General features: G+C 36.0%; 1 protein-coding gene and 1 pseudogene across 3 annotated transcripts in view; one reads left to right on the top strand and one right to left on the bottom strand.

Annotated features, from left to right (window-relative positions):
- The window catches only part of FUT9 (fucosyltransferase 9), a 161,897-nt gene that overhangs the window by 72,092 nt on the left and 68,171 nt on the right, over positions 1-21,634 (bottom strand). For all 3 annotated transcript variants that reach the window (XM_045843142.1, XM_045843141.1, XM_045843145.1), the window contains exon 2: positions 13,862-13,949. The gene's annotated coding sequence lies outside the window, so the exon portion shown is untranslated. The remainder of the gene's footprint in view (positions 1-13,861; positions 13,950-21,634) is intronic.
- LOC123821598 lies at positions 8,093-9,245 on the top strand (annotated as a pseudogene).

Below are 21,634 nucleotides of genomic sequence, written 5' to 3'. Positions count from 1 at the left end.
TTTCTTTTAGCTGCTCTGGGATGCTCTATAGATCTCCTTAAATTATAGCTCCAGGTAGCCCTTTATATATAACTTCTTCAATCAAATTATAATTTTAGGATAATCTGACATTTACAAGAGTGTGGCAAACATAATACAGAGAATTTTTGTATACTCCTAATACAATTTCCCCTATCGTTAACATCTTACACTACTATGGTTCATTTGTAACAACTTCTGAACCAATACTGATGTGTTATTCTTCACTGAACTTCATACCTTGTTAGCCTTTCCTTAGTTCTTATCCAATGTACGTTTTCTGCTTCAAGATCCCATCCAAGTTACCATATGACATTTAGTTACCATGTCTGTTCCCTTAAGCAATTCCTTGCTGTGATAATTTCCTCAGACTTTTCTTACTTTGAATGACCTTGAAAGTATTGAGGAGTACTGGCCAAATATTTCGTAGAACATCCTTCAATTTAGATTGTTGATATTATTTTCCTGATTATACTGAGTTTCTGGGATTTGGAGAGGAAGACTAAAGAGAGAAAGTACTGTTCTTATCACATCATACCAAAGATACATGCTATCACTATGACTTGTTATTGATGTTTCCTGAGTGAGATAGTGCTTATCAGGTTTCAAAATCATAAAGTTCCTACTTTTCTCCATATCAATATTGGGAGGAAGTCACTACCTGCAGCTCACACTTAAGGATCTGGGAGTTAGGCTTCCTCTCTTTGAGGATGGATTATTTATATAAGTTATTTGGAATTCTTCTGTACAGATCTTTTTTCTCTCATTTATTTATTTAGTCACTTATTCATAAAAGTATGTATTCATAGATATTCATTTAATACATTAGGTTATTCTAAAGTATTTATTTTGCTGATAAAATTTTCCATTATACACTATTCAAATTAGCCATTGGGAACTCTTTGAGTTTTCTCCTTTGTTCATTTGATTGCTCCCCATTTTTTTAAAGATTTTATTTGTTTATTTTCAGAGAGAGAGGAAGGGAGGGAGAAAGAGAGTGAGGGAAACATCAGTGTGTGGTTGCTTCTCACATAGCCCCCACTGGGGACCTGGCCTGCAACCCAGGCATGTGCCCTGACTGGGAATCGAACCGGCTACCCTTTGGTTTGCAGCCTATGCTCAATCCACTGAGCTACACTAGCCAGGGCCCCATTCTTTTTTTAATACTTCCTTTTTTTCTGGCAAATGAGATCCTTCTGTGTATTTCTTGCCCCAGCTGTAGAGAGAGTCCTGTTTCCTTTTATTGCAGAATAATATTAGGATGTCTTTACATTTTGAATGAAACAGGTACTGATTGGATCTACAGCAATGTAAAAGAATCTAGGGTTGCTTTGGCTAAGGAACACAATTGATCAAAAAGAAAAAAAAAACATGTCCCTTTACAGATAATCTGTTTTACAACTACCATGGAACAGACAGGGAGAAGTTAAGAATGGTATAAGAAACAGAGAATTCAAAGAATTTATATGTATAACCCATGGACATGAACTAAGTGGGGGAATGCTGGAGGGTTGGGGGTGCAAGGTGGAGTGGGAAAAAGGGGGAAATTGGGAAAACTGTAATAGCATAGTCAATAAAATATACTTTAAAAAAGAGAAACAAAAAAGAATATGTTAAGATTGCTGTACTCTTTCAGATGAAACATATGTGAAAGAATTTAGGATATGAGAAAGACGAAAATAAAACTATGCAAATCTTTGAGGAAAAGATTCATGTCTCATGGTTTCCATCCCTACAGTGCCTCACAATATGCCTTTAATTAATGTCCTTCATAAATATTTGCCGATCAATTTGGGATTAACATAAATCTAAATTTAAAACATATATGTTTTTATTTATTTATTTCTAGAGAGAGGTGAAGGGAGGGAGAAAGGGAGGGAGAGAAACACTGACCAGTTGCCTTTTCCATTTCCCCCAACTGGGGATGTGGCCTGCAACCCAGGCATGTGGCCTGACTGAGAATTGAACCAGCAACCTTTTGGTTCACAGGCTGGCATTCAATCCAATGAGCCACACCAGCCAGGCCTAAATTTTTGTTTGATGCATGTGGAAGACAAGAAAAGGTAAATGCCAAAGATTTATAAACTTTAAGTTTCTATGTGCTCATAATTTACTCTATTTTTCACTGTGTAGTCTGTATGCTGTAAAAAAAGTTTGATTCATAAGTCATATTAAGTTGATTATTGTGATACATGAGAATAGCTTTTGGTTTGAGAGTACCATCAAATTTTTTTTTCCTCTTATTACTTTAAAACGCTGAATGTCTCCAAGCTCCTACACACATGACTTTGGCACACTTAAGTGATTCTTTATTTTCTTTGGAATAAAATTTGCTCTCCTAGGTGTTGGAGAAAAGGGGACCCTAGTGCACCGTTGGTGGGACTGCAGACTGGTACAACCACTATGGAAAGCAGTATGGAACTTCCTCAGAAAACTAAAAATGGATCTGCCTTTTAATCCAGCAATTCCATTGCTGGGACTATATCATAAGAACCCTAAAACACCAATACAAAAGAACCTTTGCACCCCAAAGTTCATAGCAGCACAATTTACAATAGCTAAGTGCTGGGAGAAACCTAGATGCCCATCAGTAAATGAATGGATCAAAAAACTATGGTACATTTACACAATGGAATTCTATGCAGCAAAAAGAAAGAAGGAGCTCCTACCCTTTGCAACAGCATGGATGGAGCTGGAAAGCATTATGCTAAGCAAAATAAGCCAGGCAGTGAAGGACAAATACCATATGATCTCACCTTTGACGGGAACCTAAACAACAAAACAAAGAAACAAGCAAAATATAGTCAAAGACACTGAAATAGAGGACAGGCTGACAGTGACCATAGGGGAGAGAAGAGGGAATTTCAGGGGAGAATGGGAAGGGTTTAGAGGAACAAATTTAAAGGACACATGGACAAAAACTAGGGCAGGGAGGTGGTAATGGGAGCGAGGCGGGGAGGGTTGGGTGGGTGGGCTGGAATGGGAGTAAAAGGCAGAAAACTGTACTTGAACAATGATTAAAATAAAAGTAAAAAAAAATTTGCTCTCCTGAATATTAAAAGCATTGAAATAACTTGCAAGGGTTGTGAAAAAGATATTCCTAAGCATGACATCAATCTGCCAGCACCTGCAGACCTCTTAATGGATAATTAGTATGCAAAAGAATTTCTAATTTTATTTATTTTTTTACTTTTAAAATATTTTATTTATTTATTATTTTTAGAGGGGGAAGGGAGGGAGAAAGAGAGAGAGAAACACCAATGTGCGGTTGCTGGGGGCTGTGGCCTGCAACCCAGGCATGTACCCTGACTGGGAATCGAACCTGCGACACTTTGGTTCGCAGCCCGTGCCCAATCCACTGAGCTACGCCAGCCAAGGCTAGAATTTCTAATTTTAGATATAGTAAAATGTTTATCACAATTGGAATATAAAGATAAAATATAATAAAACATAATACAATTATTTCATAAGAAAGATGATATTGTTTATATCTGACTCTAGGATAAATATGTTCTAATTAATTCCATTTCCTAGTAAAATTAAGTATAAACTTTTGATTATATCTATTAATATTCACCACAAGCATAAAGAGGCTCTGTTCCATAGTTTTGAATACTGAGATCCAACTTCTGGTGTTTCATCAGATATTAAGTCAACATATCATGCTCAAAACTAAAAGGTTAAATAATTCAACTCACTCAACTATTAGCAAGTCAAGTGTAAATGGCTTTCTAATTTACTCTTCAGTGATATTTTCTCTGGAATAATTTTTTCATGATCTAACACAGCATATGGATGTGATTTTTAAATATGCTCAACAATATCACATCAATATATTTCTTAGCCACCTAGGAAATAAAGGAAATTATTAAGTATTGGGAAATGTCAATCTACAAGTGACTAGGTCTTTTGCATGATTTTCTTTTGGTCTTGTTAAGAGATCCCATTATCTTTATTTCAAAAAAGTCGTTTCTCAGACAATGAGTAAGTGGTTTGGGCCGTGTCAGATACTGAATATATCTTTGAGGAATGGTACTTGAGCGAATGACTTGAAACTACAGACATGGCAGTGTTGGTTTTGAGAAGAAATGTTTGTTTCCTCCCCCTCATTTCAAAAGTGCCTTTCTTTTCAACAACCAGTATACTCTAGAAGAGAAAAGCAGAGTTTTACATTTGCTATGCATACCTTTAAACAGCATACTTCATGCCCATAATCTTATTATATTTCCAGTGTTCATGATTAGCTTTTTTGGTTTTGAACTATGGCCGGGATTAATTAGATTGGCTGCTCACTGGTCTCTGGCCTAAAGCTAGCTTAAATATTGGCACTAAGATACCACCATTGACATTTGCTTGTTAACACTGTTCCTTGGGGTACAATACTTGTGTTAATTCACTTTTAATTTCAGTAGAATATTGTCTGAGGTTAGAATATTTTTCAAAAGAATAATAAGCATTAACTAAAGAAATAAGAAATATGTTAATTTTTATACTATATTTATAACATATTGTATGTTAAAAATTTTCTCTACCAGCACACATTTTTGGTGAACAAAATGTTCTTCATGTATATGAATTATACATATGCTAACAGTCTGTTATATACACATCTGAGCCTTGATGTAACTGTCAGCCAGAGAAAACTATCAGTCAGAATACTAGACAATAAGAGCTTCTCCTTGATATTGTCTGCCATTTATTAGTTCTCATTAATAGTCATCTGATAAGATAATTTTGTCAGTAACTTGTTCTGTTTTCTTTCCAAACAACATATTAATTCTTAACTTGGCCACTGGTTTTATAAAATCCTCAGCAATTGTGTGATGTCTCTTTTTGAAAATGCCATAAAATTTGAATGCATCACATAGCTATCTGACAAGGTTGCATGAAAGACAATGCACTGGGGACTAGGGACAAATGAATTACAGTTGTCCTACAAAGTGGAATTTAAATTATCCATCAAAAATAATTTAAATTTTATTGAAACAAATTGATCAGTACTAATAAAAATTTAAGATGTGTATACTGTAAGTTAGAAATAGAATAGTGTAATATTTACAAACATGGGGTTTGGAATCACTTGTATGGGTTATAATTCTAGCTTTCTGTGGACTTTTGTAAAATTATTCACCTGTATTAATCCTCAATTGCCTGTTTGGCTAAACAGAGTTAATGCTGGAACTTGTCTCACAGGGTCATTGTAATAATAATAATATATATGTGATAATAATATATAGTATATAATATCATACTATATATTTTGTACAATATATAAAAAATCCACTTAACGTTGTGAATATCACACATTTGGCATTTAATCATTGGAGGCTACATTTGAGAACTGGAAGAAAAATATTTGGAGAGGGACACTGAAAGTTTTGTAGAGGGATAAAACCATTGCTTGCAATATCTAAATATTAGATATAAGGTAAATATTCTAAAATAAGTAATTCATTTAAAAATTATGGTCCAAACAAAGAATAAAATGTTATCCAGTTCTTAAACAACATTACTGACTCATATGTGTTGAAATAAAAAACATCCAAGAAGTAGTAAGAAGGCAAAATAAACTTACAAAATTCTATGTATGGTATGATCCCATGAAAGAAAGCTATTTAATTAGCCTTATATATGCAGAGAAAAGATTTAAAATCTACACACCAAAATATTAACCTTGTTCTTTTTATCTCTTGGTATTAACTGTGCTTTTATAATGAGCATATGTTAATTTATAATCAGAAAATATTTTACTTTAAAAGTGCATTTTTCTTTCTCTCTGCTCACATCTCTTGATTTTTCACATTTAATTCTCTCCAAAACTCTTGTATCTAATGTTTTTAACTTTGTCAACCTCATATTTTGTGGGATTCTGTGTTTGGAAATCAGGAAAAAGGATAGAAACATCTGTTAAACACACATCTTTAAACATATGTGCCTGAAATCATTTTAAAAATCACTCCTATGTAGTTCAATTATTAAGTTTATAGAGTAAAAAAAAATGAAACAAAATGAAACTATCTTCATTTAACATTGGACCTAGAGCCTTACAAATAAATATCTCTATAAAGATAAAAAAAAACAAGATTTATATTGTACTTGAGAGACTTACTAATTTTGCAAATAACTTCTAACAGGATATAAACTACACAGGCATACAAAACCAGGAAAAACAAAAACAATTTTAGGTCAATCTAGAAATTAATAGTTTGTAATCTCTCCTGTAGAGTTGTACAACTAATATTTAACATTGTTGAAAATGTATTACATGTGAGGTACTAAGTCCAATCTTTGAACTACATAACCTCATTCCATTAACTGCCTGGGGAGATGGGAGATAGTTTTATCTTTATTTCTTAGATAAGAACATGCAGCCTAGAGTGGTTAAATGATTTTTCCCAGGGTTTCTTAACCAGCAATTTGTATAGCTGAGGTCTAAGTCCCACTAGTCTGCAATCACTATTTATTAACTGAATTTTAAGACATACTTGTATTTTTTTGAATCAACTACTCTCAAGTATTTGCAATGACTTCATTACTGTTTTCCTTTTCTGAGTTTTACTTTTATTCTGTGTACTCTTTTGCTGGCTGCTTTCATGGTTATATAACTAAAGCACCATAGGGAGTGAAGGTAATATTTAAAGCAAAGTATTGGCTTCTGAATATGGGAAAATTTGCTAAGAGTTCTACTCTCTAGGGCATTTTTTGGATATGGGTATTTAAAGTTTTTAACTGTGATCCATAGTAAGGAACACACTTTACATCATCACCCAGTACATATACACACACACAAACATGTGACACACACATGAACAAACCATACTGTCCACAGTGTGCAAAAATAATACAAAGTGCACTGAACTAAACAGAATAATACTCTTTTTGCATTTTTGTCTAGCATTTTTAGAATAAGTGTTTGTATTTAAGTCTTTGTTTTGGTGATTATGTTTCATTAAGATGTTTAAGAGAACTCCCAGCAATTGAGCCTTGGCTGGCATAGCTCAGTGGATTGAGCGTGGGCTGCGAACCAGTGTCGCAGGTTCTATTCCTAGTCACGACACATGCCTGGGTTGCAGGCCACAGCCCCCAGAAACCGCACATTGATCTTTCTCTCTCTCTCTCTTTCTCCCTCCCTTCACTCTCTAAAAATAAATAAATAAAATCTTAAAAAAAGAGAGAGAACTTACAGCAACTGACACATACTTCTTTTGGCTTAACACAAATTCTATTACAGTATCCCAAATCACCTTAAAAATTATTCCTCATATCAAAAGTTTGTGTCAACCACCAAAAGGAGAACATGAACAAAATACATGAGTATAAGTGTAAATGGCTAATAAAAAGTGCCAAGGAGAGTGTTGACAGATGCCCAAACTGCCCCCCATCCCTTCACTACAAGTCCAAGGACAATTTTCAGCTTTTTTGTAGAGATATTAAGATAGGCTTCCATATTATATATTTTCTACGGTCTAAGTCATTTTTATCATCTGAACCATGGTTCTGCTGTAGAATGCACACCTACACATGACAGCTAGATGCAACATGCAGCCAAAGCCAGAGGGCACATTCTCTTTGGGGCAGAAGAACCATCATTCTGCTCATTTCAGAAGCAGCTTATAAATGCTTGTAGGGAAAAGGACAGAGGATATGTAAGTTCTTACAGTCTTTGTATTGTGCTCAATTGCCCTAAATGATGTTGAGTATTAAGACAAAATTGCTATCCCAAATAATTTACTATTTATTTGTGCAGAAAAATATAAGAAATTACACGAAAAACAAAAGTCTTTCATATTTGTTCCAACATCGTGATGCAAATGTAGTCAGTTCTCCCATCTCTAAACCCTGCAACTACTGATCTGTTTCCTGCCTCTATGTTTTGTCTTTTCTAAAATTTCATACATATGGAATTACACAATATTTAGTCATTTGGGTCTGCAGTTTCCATTTAACAAAATGCACTTAAGATGCAACTAGGAGGCCTTCAGCCATTTCTCTGTTGTGGTAGCTGCTCGTCTTTGTCCCCCGAGCCAGGACACCACACCACAAGAAGAGTGAGCCCTCTACTCCTGTTTTCACAATGGAGGGCTCTGGGAGAACTTTCAGCTCTGAGGAAGAAGAAGGTGACTATTGGAAATATCTGGCTATGACCTACAAGCAAAGGGCAGAGAATACACAAGCAGAGCTCTGAGGATTCCAGGAGGGAAGCTGAGAATATGAAGCTGAATTGGAGATACAGCTACAACAAATTGAAACCAGGGACAGGGATGTCCTGTTGGAAAATAATCACCTTTGCATGGAGCTAGAAACCATCAAGGAGAAGTTTGAGATGCAGCATTCTGAAGACTATCGGCATATCTCTGCCTTGGAGGATGGCCCAGCCCAGACAAAGGCAATTAAAGATCAGCTGCAGAAATATGTCAGACAGCTGGAGCAAGCAAACGATATCTTGGAAACAGTGAAGTGGGCCACAGTTATATCTCTGGAAGACTGTGAGCAGGGCTTGAAACAAGCTATCAAGAGAAAAGTCTTCCTGGAGAGTAAGTTTGATGAGAAAGAGAATCTCCTAGAAGCTGTTCAGAGATTAAAGGATAAAGCCAGTGATTTGGGGCTGGAATTGGCTGTGCAGCAAAAGCTGGAGAAACCCAGAACCCCCATGCCCAGCTCAGTGGAAGCTGAAAGGACAGGCACAGCTGTGCGGGCCACTGGCTGCTTGACATCTACCCCCACGGCTCACCAGGGGCCCAGCTGTAGCTGAACCACACCAGGGACATTGAGACGTGGGGTGGATGACTCCATGGGAGGGATCCCCCTCATGCCTGCAGCCCACTATCAGCCCTCAACACCATGAAGGACCTGCTGCAGAAAGTAGAGGCGCTGGAGTCCCACTGGGAATTTTGTGTATGAGCAGTCCCCAAACCGAACAAGTGGTCCCCCCTCAAGGCTGGGGAGCAACAACAGAGATGATAGTGACAGATGGCCAAGCAGCACCTGCACGCTACTGGGTGATATAGGGAGAGAAAACTGAGACACAGTGACACTGCTCCTGACTCTTGATATTCAATTATAACTGTGGCCCAATGATAGTCAGCCTGTAACTGCTATAATGTCCACTTAATTTGGTTTGCTCTGTCTGAAGGTTGGGAAAATGCCTGGAGTTTGGGAAGCCACCTTCAAACCTGTCCTCACCACCACTGCCATTAGCCCACGGTGTAGTCAGGATGTTCCTTTAGGAAACCCACAGATGTGAAGCTACTGGTGCCTGTGAAGGAGCTGTTACCTTTCTCCTCTTCACACTAGGTTTTTGTTTTTTAAGTTAGTTTGAGAAATATGGGCATGCAGTCCCACTAGCCAGTGACTGAGGCCATTCATTGGTGGTTGACCCTGTGAAATGTTGTCTCTTAATCCCCAGTCTCCTTGCTGGTGTGTTACAGGACAGAGAAAAGCTGGACCCTCTGGAAAGGGTTTTGAAGATGTGGGTGCTGAGGCTACGCCATCATTTTGAACCGACCCAAGTCCTGACTGGTCTTGAGAGGCATTGTGAATATCTGAAGACACTTCACAAGGGGGATCTGAACCCACCTCAGGCTCACCTCAGCCCCATTTAGCTGGAGCTTTCTTCTAGAACTAAGTCTCCCAACACTGTGTGGCACAGCAAGGATCCATGCAAAGAAGTCGTGTCTAGGAGCAGACGGCAGACTACGCATATGCTTATTAAAACTGGTGTAGTGTACCTCCCACACTTTTTCATCTGCCTCTTGTTGAAGCTTTTACAAGTGTGCTTGAGTTTCAGAGTACATTTCATGTACAGTGGTCAGTGGAAAATACGTGTCCTTTTTAGGTCTGTTCTGACTATTCGTTGTCCTGAGCCCCATCCCTGAGATGAGGATGACCTCCTCTTCAGGGCCCTCAAGGTCATTGGGATGCAGTGGCCTTAGAAATATAGTCTTTAAGAACAAGATTTCATTCAAGGCCATGATGAAATAATCAGGGTGGCCTTCAAATAAAATTAAACCACCAGGATTGTTGTTGGAAGCTTCCTTGTCAAAAAAGAAAGAAACATAGGACTTCCAGCCTGGACAGTGTATACACTTAGCACTACTCATTGTGAAGTGCTGACTCACGCTTTCGGTCACAAGTAAAAAGAAGACATGAATTCAAGAGCATGTGTGTAGTTTAATGACCTTGCTTTTGTTACTAAGGCATTTTTTCCAAAAGGACAGCAAAAATATTCTCAATTTGAAAATAGAACTTTTCAAGTGTTACTGAAATTCTGCAGAGAATTAAACCTCAGGGTCTGGTTCATTATCCTAGAAACATTCTAACCTGTATTGGTAAAAGATGCACTTCTATTTTTTTAAAGAACAATAAAATCAACAGAAACTAAAAAGAAATGCATCCATGGTATTGCATGAATTAATAATGATTTCCTTTTTATAGCTGAATAGTATTCCATTGTATAGAAATGCTACAGTTTGTTCATGCATTCACTATTTGAAGAACAACTTTGTAATTATAGGTAAAACTGCTATAAATATTAACATATAGGTTTCTGTGTGAAGTTTTAGATTCATGTTGGTAAAAACCTAAGAGTGGGACTGCTGGATCATATGGTAAGTATATGTTTAATTTTATAAATAAAACTGACATGCAGTTTTCCAATGTGGCAGTATCATTTGTAATTTCCATCAGCAGTGAAGGACAGTCCCTGTGACTGTGCATGCTTGCTAGCATTTGATACTGTCAGATTTAAATATACATATATACCATTTTAATAGGCATCTCATTGTGACTTTAATTTTGCATCTCTCTTAACTAAGGGTGGTAAAAATACTCCCATATACTTATTGGCTAGCTATACATCCTTTTCTTTTTTTGGTGAAGTTCAGATCTTTTACCTATTTTTAAAATGGGTTGTTTATTTTCTTGTTATTAAGTTTTAACACTTCTTTATGTATTCTAGATATAAATCCTTTATCAGCTATGTGACTTATAAGCCTGAAACTTATATTTTCACTATTTTTTAAAATCTTTTTTAAAAGATTTTATTTATTTATTTTTTAGAGAGGAAAGGAAGGGAGAAAGAGAGAGAGAGAGAAACATCAGTGTGTGGTTGCTGGGGGCCATGGCCTGCAACCCAGGCATGTGCCCTGACTGGGAATCAAACCTGCGACACTTTGGTTCGCAGCCCACGCTCAATCCACTGAGCTACACCAGCCAGGGCATATTTTCACTATTTTAACAATGTCTTTCACATAGCCATTTAAAATAATCCTCCTTCCCTCTCTCCCTCCCTCCCTCCCTCCCTTCCTTCCTCCCTTCCTTCCTTCCTTCCTTCCTCTGAAATGGGGAAGGGTGTTAATTCCCATTTAGTACAAAAGAACATGCACACTGAATCAAATTATAAAGAAGTTCAATATGTCTCATAGCCTGGAGATTTTATCCATAATTTCTTGTATAATTTATCAATAATTTCTCAAATATATGTTCTATAAAATGCCATTTTAGTCAGATGTGTAGAGCTTGATGATTTTTTGCTCATTATAAATTTGAAGTTATATACTTCATTGGTGTGGTCTGATATCAGCCTACAAAAAAGTCATTAGGTAGCAGAATTATAACATTAGATCAAGAATCCTTTGGAAAATAGTTGTACAATACAATAGCTACTAGACACGTGGGACTGTAGAGTACGTGAACTATGGCTAGTATAAATTAAATGACATTTAATTTTAATTAATTTAAATTTGAAAACTGATACTCAATTTAGTTATTGAAAATTTTTTAAATGTGTGGAACAGCTTGATTTTGTGACTTACTCTTTTCAGCTATAAATTTTATAAAATTTAAATACAGATCAAAAATATCCAATAAAAATTCAGCATCCAAATGATCTCAATTGAGATATGATATAAGTACAAACTGGATTTCAAAGACTTAGTATGCAAAAAAAAAGAATGTTAAATGTCTCATTAATAGTTTTTTATATTGTTCACATGTTTAATGACTGTACTTTGATAATATAAGATTAAATAAAATTTATTATAAAAACCCATTATACCTGTTGTGTTTTTTTCCTTTACAAATGTGACCACAAGAAAAGTTTAAATTACACGTGTGGCTCATGTTATATTTCTATTAGATAACACTGCTTTAGAACCATATATTGTGTATTAAATTATATTTTGTGTCAAAAGGCATTCATTTAGTGTTCTAAAAAGGCATGCTAATGACTGTCTGTTCAGCACAACTTCCAACTTGCACACCATAATCAGGCACACCTTATTCTCCTGCCTTTGCAGAGAAGGATCAAGTCTCACTGAATTTCAAGTCCCTTGTGATATATTTTTTATCCTCAGAAAGGGTTTCTAGCAAGAAAAAGGTGGAGAGAATGGAGAGTAATGCTTGAGGTGGGCATTGCAGAATCAGGTGTTGTTCAGGAACGGCATCTTCTGAGGCCCTAAATGTACCAGGAATTTTGGGAGTACTGTTGACTAATAAGGGCTCCAGTCATGGCTTACTTTCTTCTGAGCAAAAAGGGAGTGCACTACCTCCTTTTCTTCCCACTGTTGTGAGTTAGTACTTAGTGCTTAGTACTTCTTAACTCAAAAACAAAGCATAGTATCACAGCCCTTTACTTCTCTCCTTACTTTTAAGCAATGTGAAGTTAATGGTAAAAGTTTTCACTACTGAATCAAGAAAACTTTTCTCCCTTTTCTTCAGTTTATTAAATAAATTGTGTGTATATACACACATATTTATATATGTATGATGGGGAACCCAAAAAGCCCTGGAATTTATTTATAAAAAATTGTGTTTTCTTGCATGTTTAAACTTCAGTCCCCTTCAAAGTACTCTCCAATTGATGCAATATACCTATCAAGACATTTTTTTCCACTGCTCAAAACAGTTTTTTAACTCAATCATTTTGATGCCTTTTAGTGCTTCTGCCATTTTTGTTCCACCTCTTCCACATTGGCAAAATGTTTCCCTTTAAGGACTTTTTTCATCTCGGAAAACAAAAAACAAGTCACTTGGGGCATGATCAGGGGAATAGTGAGGGTCGGGGATGGGGGTCCTGCCATTTTTGGTCAAAAAGTGCTGAACACTCAGTGCTGTGTTGGCAAGTGTGCTCGTAAATCACCCATCGTGAAATTAGCAAATGCATGGAAGGAGTCATTTAAAAAATTCACTGAAGCCAAATGCAACCTCTCACAACACCACCAGCTTGCACACTGATACAGATGAGTTCCTAGAAAACTTGCCTAGCAGTGGAAACCTGTACTACAAGGGACCCACCATCCAGAAGATAATTCTGTGCTTTTGGGGGCTCCCCTTTGTACATCTGTATATGAATGATTTAATGCTAAAAATATCATCTTACCAGAACTAAAACAGTTTTTAAAAAGATAACTAACATAGGAAAAATTGAACAGACCTTAAAAAATAAACATTATGTTTTAAGACATTTCAGTAAACTTTAACACTTCAGCATAAAATTCTGCATATCCAGTATTTTTAAAAAATTTATAGAAAAATAAGAGTGGTATAAAATCTTAAGGGCAGTAAGTATAATATTTATAAAAATGTAATTAAACATAATGGATATATTATTCTACATGATAAATAACTGTATTAAGCTTTAACTTTGATACAATGTTAAATCTAAATTTGCAGAACACTTCTTCCTATAAGATGACCTTCTAATGCTATTCTGTATCTTGAATGAATTGTAGCTTATCCTTTTCTAAAACAATCTAAGTTATCTACAAGTTCTAACTAGACACATTTATCTCACATATGTAAATGTAATAATATATACTTGGGATATGTAAACATATATACTTACAATATAGAGAACATATCATGGAAAGCACATAGACGGTTGTTAGATTATTCCACTGTACTTCAAATTCTTGAATTAGTATATTCTTAACCTGTTGGGAAGGAGAGAAAAGTTATGTTGGTTAAATGTACTGAGTGTACTATATATGTAACTAAATAACCAAAAGAAAGCTAAAATAAATCATTCATTTTATAACCCTAGATCTTTCCAGATATACTTTTGTGTCTTTGTTTACATTAATTTATTACTTCTTTTAATTTCAGAAGAATGCTATTGAATCAAAATAAATACTATTATTAAAATTGAATGTTGCAATTGAAACTCTAAGGAAATAAGTATATCTTGTTAACTGAATATATTTTGTAGTTTCTATTTTTGTGTGTTTTTTACTTACAGAATAAATTGAGCCCATAACTCAAAAACCTAAAATATAAAATATAAAAAGTTTATAAATCATCTTGATGTTTATAATTATCTGAATGCTTAATAAAACAAAGACCAAATAATCAGATGATTTGTCTAAACATCTTTAACTTCCGGTTGATGTGCGTCAGCTGCCATGGTTTAAATGTTTGGGCTCCCCACCCCCCTCCCCACAATTCATATGTTGCATCCTAACATCCAAGATGATGGTGTTGGGAGGTGGGAGTTTTGAGAGGAAAATAATTAAATTTTCCCCTAATTTAGTACTTCTCTTACTTATACTTCTATTGTATTTAAACACAGTTAAAGATAATCAAAACATGGAGAATAGATGGGGTATCTATCTTATCTTTAAAACAGAATGCTACCTAATCTTTTCTCAAAGGTATAAAAGGCAGTAGATGAACAAGATGTCTATATTTTGTCTCAACTGTTGAATGTTTTCTGATGTGAATAATCTTCATTTAGTCATCACAGCAATACCATAAGGTAGGTTTTATTATCTCCATTTTACAGGGTTCTGATCATTCAGACATCTACTCCATATAAGAAGCTAGAAGTTGTTACAAGCTGGGGAGCTGGGGTTAATTCAGCCCTAATCCAAGTGTCTATACAGAAAAGTCTTCACTTGCACACGGCCTCCTGGACACTGCTTATAAGATAATGCTGCCTGGATATCTACTTTGAATACCATTTGAGCCCCCAATTTGAAAAAAAAAATTGTTTTATGAAGTAGATCAAGTTTCTCTTTTGAAACTTTACATATCTTGTACTTGACACTTTTAAGTAAATAAAACTACAAACATAATTATTGCATAAACATATATAAAGTGTTGGATATATATCTTGAAATTAAAGATTAATATATTTAATACTATTAAATATAGAAAAGGGGCAAAAAGGGGCATTCACACCTGTCTCAACTGGTTATAGACTGTATTATATTTGAGTATCTGTTAATTTTTTGACAATAATATTCTCTCAGCATCAAATGCTATTTGTGCTCTGTTTTTATCCTACAACATCTAATTTGATGCTTTTGAAAAGTTTGTTTCTGGAAAGTTAGAAAACCCAACATTTAGAATTGTATCTAAAATGAGAGCAAATAATGGGAACCAGGAAGTGGCCTGAGTCCTGTTATCTATTTGGCAACTCAGATTTGTGTGTGTTTGATTTTCTGACTTGCCAGAAAAAGACATTTCAAAAGCATTAAATCAGATGTTGTACAGTAAAAACAGCAAGAACAGCATTTGATTTCTCATATACTTGTCTTTCTGCTGGAGAAGTCAAAACATCTGGCTGACATGGGCCAGAGATGGGCACAAGACACTCAGTTTCTGTTATCCATGTTGATGGATGGTTTAAAGCGAGTCAGTCCTGAGAAACAGGGAATTCTAAATTCCTTTAGTTCCATCTTACCTATAAAGTCTAAACTTGGTGGATTAGTCCATTATTTGGATGTTTTGTCAAGATCTGGAGGCTTAGTAACACAAGCATAAAACACTAAGCTGATTCACTGAATGATCTACTTTTTGTCTTGATGTTATTCAGCAAGCCACACATGACTAAGTTTTCATGGAATTTTATTAAAGAGTTTCAAATCATGCAGGAAGCAATAGGAAGAGAGCCTTCTTCACGTATACTTTTGAGATATACCAGGAAAAGTGGAGAGAAAGATCATATTGGAAGAGGAGAGTGGCTGCCACAGCTCTTGTTTTCTCCTCTTAGCTTCTTGAGGTCAAACATCTGGTGGGAGTAGCTTTAGAAATTCATAGTTAAGGGAACTCTCTGGGTTTTGCCCATGATTTTGAGAAGGGCTACTGCACTGAGTAATCTCACACTAACACATGGTGACTCAATAGTGTCACAAGGTTCCCGTGGTTAAAATAAAGCCAGTTTGCAATCTCAAATCTCCCCTGGTTATTGTGTGGCATGGATAATGGGCTGAGGAAAACAGGGCCTACTGGAGGCAAAATGGATCAACTACAGAGGTTTGTGAGGTTTTTCCATTCTAACTAGGTGTCAGAAGAGGGAGGTAGCAATGTACATAACAGTAAGGACTCTGATGGACCTGAATGCCAAGATCCAGTGCAGAGAGAATTAGCTGGACCATTAGGCAGACAGAGCGAGGAGAAAGAACTGTGAGATGTCAGCAGCAGAGCAGTCTACAACAGTACTGGACAGTCTCTTTGGCCAGGGGCAGATAGCAGAGATAGCTTCATGAAGGAATCTGTGTTTGATCTGAAGATAAGGAGTCAGCCTTATCTTCAGGATCAAGCATTGCAAGGAAAGGGGATACAGGATACAAAAGCCCAGGGCAGGATCAAGCAAGGCATATTCAAGGAGGGAAAGAAACCAAATCACATAGTGACCCAGGGCACGGTGGTGGTGTGGTGGAGAGTGAGGTAGACAGGTAGACAGAGGCCAGGTCATGCTGGGCTTCACCGGTCTCTGTAAGGAGGTCAGACTTTATCCATTATACAATGGGGACAGGAGGGGTTTGACTAAGTAACTAATCAAAGTTTAAAAGATCCCTTCAAATATTCTGCAGGTAATAGAGAGAGGCAAGCTGGGAAGTGGCAGCCAGTCAAAATACTGTAGTGGGGCTGGGAGATGACGGTGAGCCTAAGTTTGGTGGCAGTGACAATGGAGAGAAATGTTTGGATTTGTGATATATTTGAATAAAGTATAAAATTATTTTCATTAATTTCACAAACAAATGCATCTTTGATCCACCATGTAGGATAGGTTATTTTTCCTCTAGCAAAGAGTCCATTTAAAAAATATAAATTACATATTTGTTTATATAGGCTACTTCAATTAATTTGAGTAAAATTCACTAAAGGGAAAAATATGGAGAAACACTTGTATTTTATAATTGTTTTTAATTATTGTTGATTAAAGATAGTATAACTGATTACAAAAACACTATATGATATTTAGAAATAAAAGAACAGGGGAATAGAAAAATGGAGCATTACTTATCAACAAGAAAATTTTACAGGACCCCAAATGATGTTAGAAATATCTCAGGTACATTAAAAATTGGATTCCATTAATAAGAGTAAGTTCCCTAATTTAATTCACCAGATGTGATTAAAAGCCATTGAATTTTGAACAAATAAAGACAATTACTTTATGCAGTTTACAGTGATAAATGAGATTTGCTGGCAGAAGAGGTCACTGAGCCAATTCCTGTGGCTGTACTTTAAACAGAATTTTATGACTTCAGAATTACTACACTTGGCCCTTAAGCCTTCTTTAATTCAACATACATTTCCCTAAATGAGTTCTGTATAACAGCTGCTAGATGGTATGGCTAAAAGGGTGACTAAAAGATTCTTCTGCCCTTGAAAGGTTCATAGTCCAGAGGAGGAAGAAAAGAAAGTGGAATGAGGAAATTTGCACAAAATGTCTGGTCAGGGGCACAATTATAGTGGTATTAATTTACATGGCTGAAACTTAATAGATAATAGGTTGTGTCAAGAGAACGTTGAGTTACAAGTAGGTAGTACAGTTTGAGCAAAGATAAGGAGAACAGAGATAAAATAGTCTGGGACTAAAAGCTAACTTGGCTTTAGTGGAGTAAAGAGATAAGCAGAGTGTGCCCGTAGCCTGTTCAGGAAGCAGCAGAGGTAAGAGGGGCTGGCCATGGGAGGACCCTCTGGTCACACTGAGAGCTTGAACATCATTAACACTATTAAGAATACCACCTAATAATAATAAAATGTTCACTATATTCCAGCCACAGTTTTAAGAGTTTCACATAAATGTTTTCATTCAATCCTATCAACAAGTGTGTAAGGTATTATTTTAGAGGATGAAGTATTGACAGCTTAAGCAGTTTGTCCTAGGTCACCCAGCTTGTAAATGGAGTAACTAATGTGGAATCCAACCAGACTGATGCCAGACCTTCTTTCTTGGTCCCACAAGTCTGCCTCATGTGATCAACATAGGATGATTTACATGTAAGGAACTCTTTTTCAATATTTTTTTCTCACAGTACTAAATATTGATTTGCTCTTTATAGTAGGTGAAAATGGGACTAAGAATCCTGAACCTAAAAACAAGTGAGGAAGAAAGAGGAGAGAAAGAGAAATGAATGAATGTTCCTTAAGCAGTTTACTGTGGGACAGATTCTAGTCCAGGTGGTTTAATGGTCATCTTCCTTGGTCCCTATCTCTGCACAAACTGGAATAAAAGGGAGTCTGTGGGAGAAGTGTGTGATTCGTGCCTGTTTCTGTGGCTCCTTGGTTATTGTCATCATCTGTATTGGGCCTTCTTCGTTCCCTGCTATGCAGCTGGCTTTGGTGATGTTTCCTGACCCCTATTTCTCATGGGCATATGAGACAGATCTTTGTGAACTCAGAGAACGGTGCTGGGGCTGGTGAAGTGAGATGTCCCTCATGCGGACACTTCTGCTTGTTGAGTTGCTGTAGGAGATAGGGGATTAGTAGTTTTTAGGACCATTCACAAACATTGATATCTTGTGGACTTTAGATATACCTATGTTTGGTATAGAGGTTATTGTTATCCACAGAAATATTTTTCAGGACACACTTTTTGATGTAGGGAGGATTGCTTTGTTCTCTTAAAACCTGCAGAACCCTTCAAGGAAAATTATTGAGCTTCTCCTAACTGGGACTTGAAACAGCACTGAAAACCTCACTGCGCATTCTTCCTAGAATATCCATTTTACTGAAAGTTTTGGGAAAACGAAATTTACTCCAAAATAAAGATATATCATAAATAAAATGCAGAATGTACATACATTTTTAAAGATTTATTTATTTAACCAAACACTTATTGACTCCCTATTATGATAGACACTCTTCTGGTTATTGGAAATATCTTGTCCTGGTTAGTGAGAAAAGAACGTAGTATGTTTTAACATGTGTATGGGATTTTTTTCAATTTTATTGAGAAATAATTGACATACCTCACTGTACAAGTTTAGTGCACACATCAATATGGTTTGATTTACATATAATGAAATGAATACTACAGTAGATTTAGCTAATATCCATCATCTCATATGGGTACAATAAGAAAAGTAAGGAAAAAAAGAAAAAATGTTTCCTTGTGATAAGAATGCCTAGCATCTACTCTCTTAATAATGTTCATATGTATCATACAGCAGTGTTAGCTACAGTCATCCTGTTGTACATTACATCCCTGATGCTTATTTATCTTATAACTGTAAGTTTGTATTGTACCTTTTAACTCCCTTCCTCCAATTCTTCCCCTAGCCCCCTCCATCCTCCATTTTTGATAAGCATAAGTCTGATTACTTTTTCTATGAATTATTTTTAGATTCCACATATAAGTGAAATAAGACAAATACAGTATTTGTTTTTCTCAGTCTGACATATTTCACTTAGCCATTAAATAAGAGGAAGTCCTACCATTTGCAATAACATGAATTTCCTCATATTTTATGGTCGAATAATGTTCCATTGTTTATATATACCACTTCCTTATCCATGCATCCCTCAGTACACATTAAGGTTGTTTCCATGTCGTGGCTATTGTAAATGATGCTGCTATGAATATGGGGATGTGGATATCTCAATTTCTTAATTTCTTTTTTTTTTGGAAGGGGAAAATGACTTTTATTTTTTATTGTATTTTTTTCCATTACCAGTTAATCCCCTTACAGTTGCCCTCACCCCCACAACGACCACACTGGTGATCATGTCCATGAATCTTTTTTCTTTTTGCTCAAGCCCTCCCTCTCCCTGCCCCCCTTAGCTGTCATCCTACTCTCTGTGAGTCTCTGTCTATTTCCCTTATAAGTCCGGTGTGTTCATAAGATTTCACATATGAGTGAAATCATATGTCATTTGTCTTTTTCAGAAAATTTGTTGTTAATGTATAGATAAAGCTGCTGTTTTGTGCATGTTCATTTTGTATACTGCAACCTCATTGAATTCATTGATTAGATCCAACAGAGTTTTGGTTGTGGCTTTAGGATTTTCTTTACATAAAACCATGTCATCTGCAAATAGAGAACATTTTACTTCTTTTTTTCCCTAATTCTAGTACCTTTTATTTATTCTTCTTTCCTGGGTGCTCTAGGTAAAACTTCCAGTAGTATGTTAAGTAAGAGTGATAAGAATGGGCAACCTTGTCTCGTTCCTGATATTAGAGAAAAAGCTTTCAATCAATCAACATTTAGTATGTTAGCTCTGGGCACATCATATGTGACCTGTATCATTTACCTTCTATGCCTAATTTTTAAAAGTTTTTGCCATGATGAATGTTGAGTTTTATCAAATGTTTTTTCTGCATCTGTAGAGGTGATCATGTGATTATTTTCTTTCATGTTGTTAATGTGGTACATCACACTGATTTATACATATGTTGAACCAGCCTTGAATCCCAGGGACAAAAGCCACTTGATTATGGTGAATGATCCTTTCAATGTGCTGCTGAATTCAGTTTACCAAATGTTGTTGAGAATTTTTACATTTATATTCATTCGTGATGTTGGCCTGTAGTTCTCTTTCCCGTGATGTCTTCTTCTGGTTTTGGTATCAGGAAAATGGTGGCCTCGTGAAATGAGTTTAGGAGTGTTTCCTTCTCTGTGAGTTTTGTGTTTTTTGGGGTTTTTTTTTTGGAAGAGTTTGAGAATAGTTGGCTTTAATTTTTCTTTAAATGTGTTGTGAAGTACAGCAGTAAAGCCATCTGTTCCTGGGCTTTTCTTTATTGGAAGAAGTTTCAATTACTGATTCAATCACCTTACTAGTAATTGGTTTATCTGAATTTTCTACTCCTACAAGACATCTTTTTATGGAATTCCATTCATGAGTATTTCTGCCTTCAAAACTGGAGAAAACCCATCATGATTGTTTGGGTTTAAACATGGGATTAGTAAACTGTGCTCTAAAGAGCCAGATGGCAAATATTTTAAGCATCACTGGCCAAGAGGTTAAGTCAAAGAGGTTTTTGAGGTCCTCATCTATTACACAGTTTCTGTCGCAGCTCCTCACCTTTGATGTTGTAGTGTGCAGGCAGACACAAACAAATCCTGTGTTTGTGATCCAGTAAACCCTTGTTTGCACACCCTAGCAGCAGGTCAGACTTAGCCCACGGACCACAGTTTGCCACTCTCTGGTTTGGACTGTATGAATCTGTCTCTTTTTTTTTAATTTCATGGAAATTTGGGATTAAAATGGTTTAATTTTATTTCTGTCTTTAAATTGAATCAGTAAAGTTTAAGGATTTCACCCGCCTCATTTCTCTACCTTTGAGGGGGTGTTGTTGTAATTAATTCAATCAACAATATGTCCTGATTTGTGAGAAACAAGCCAGTTGGTAGCCCAGAGGCATCTGACGAGAGGATGGACACTG

The sequence above is a fragment of the Phyllostomus hastatus genome, unplaced genomic scaffold (genome assembly GCF_019186645.2).
Source record: "Phyllostomus hastatus isolate PE091 unplaced genomic scaffold, TTU_PhHast_1.1 phas_contig_40, whole genome shotgun sequence".
NCBI lineage: Eukaryota > Metazoa > Chordata > Mammalia > Chiroptera > Phyllostomidae > Phyllostomus > Phyllostomus hastatus.
The sequence above is the reverse complement of the archived record's forward strand: the minus strand, read 5'-3'. Positions and strand labels throughout refer to the sequence as shown.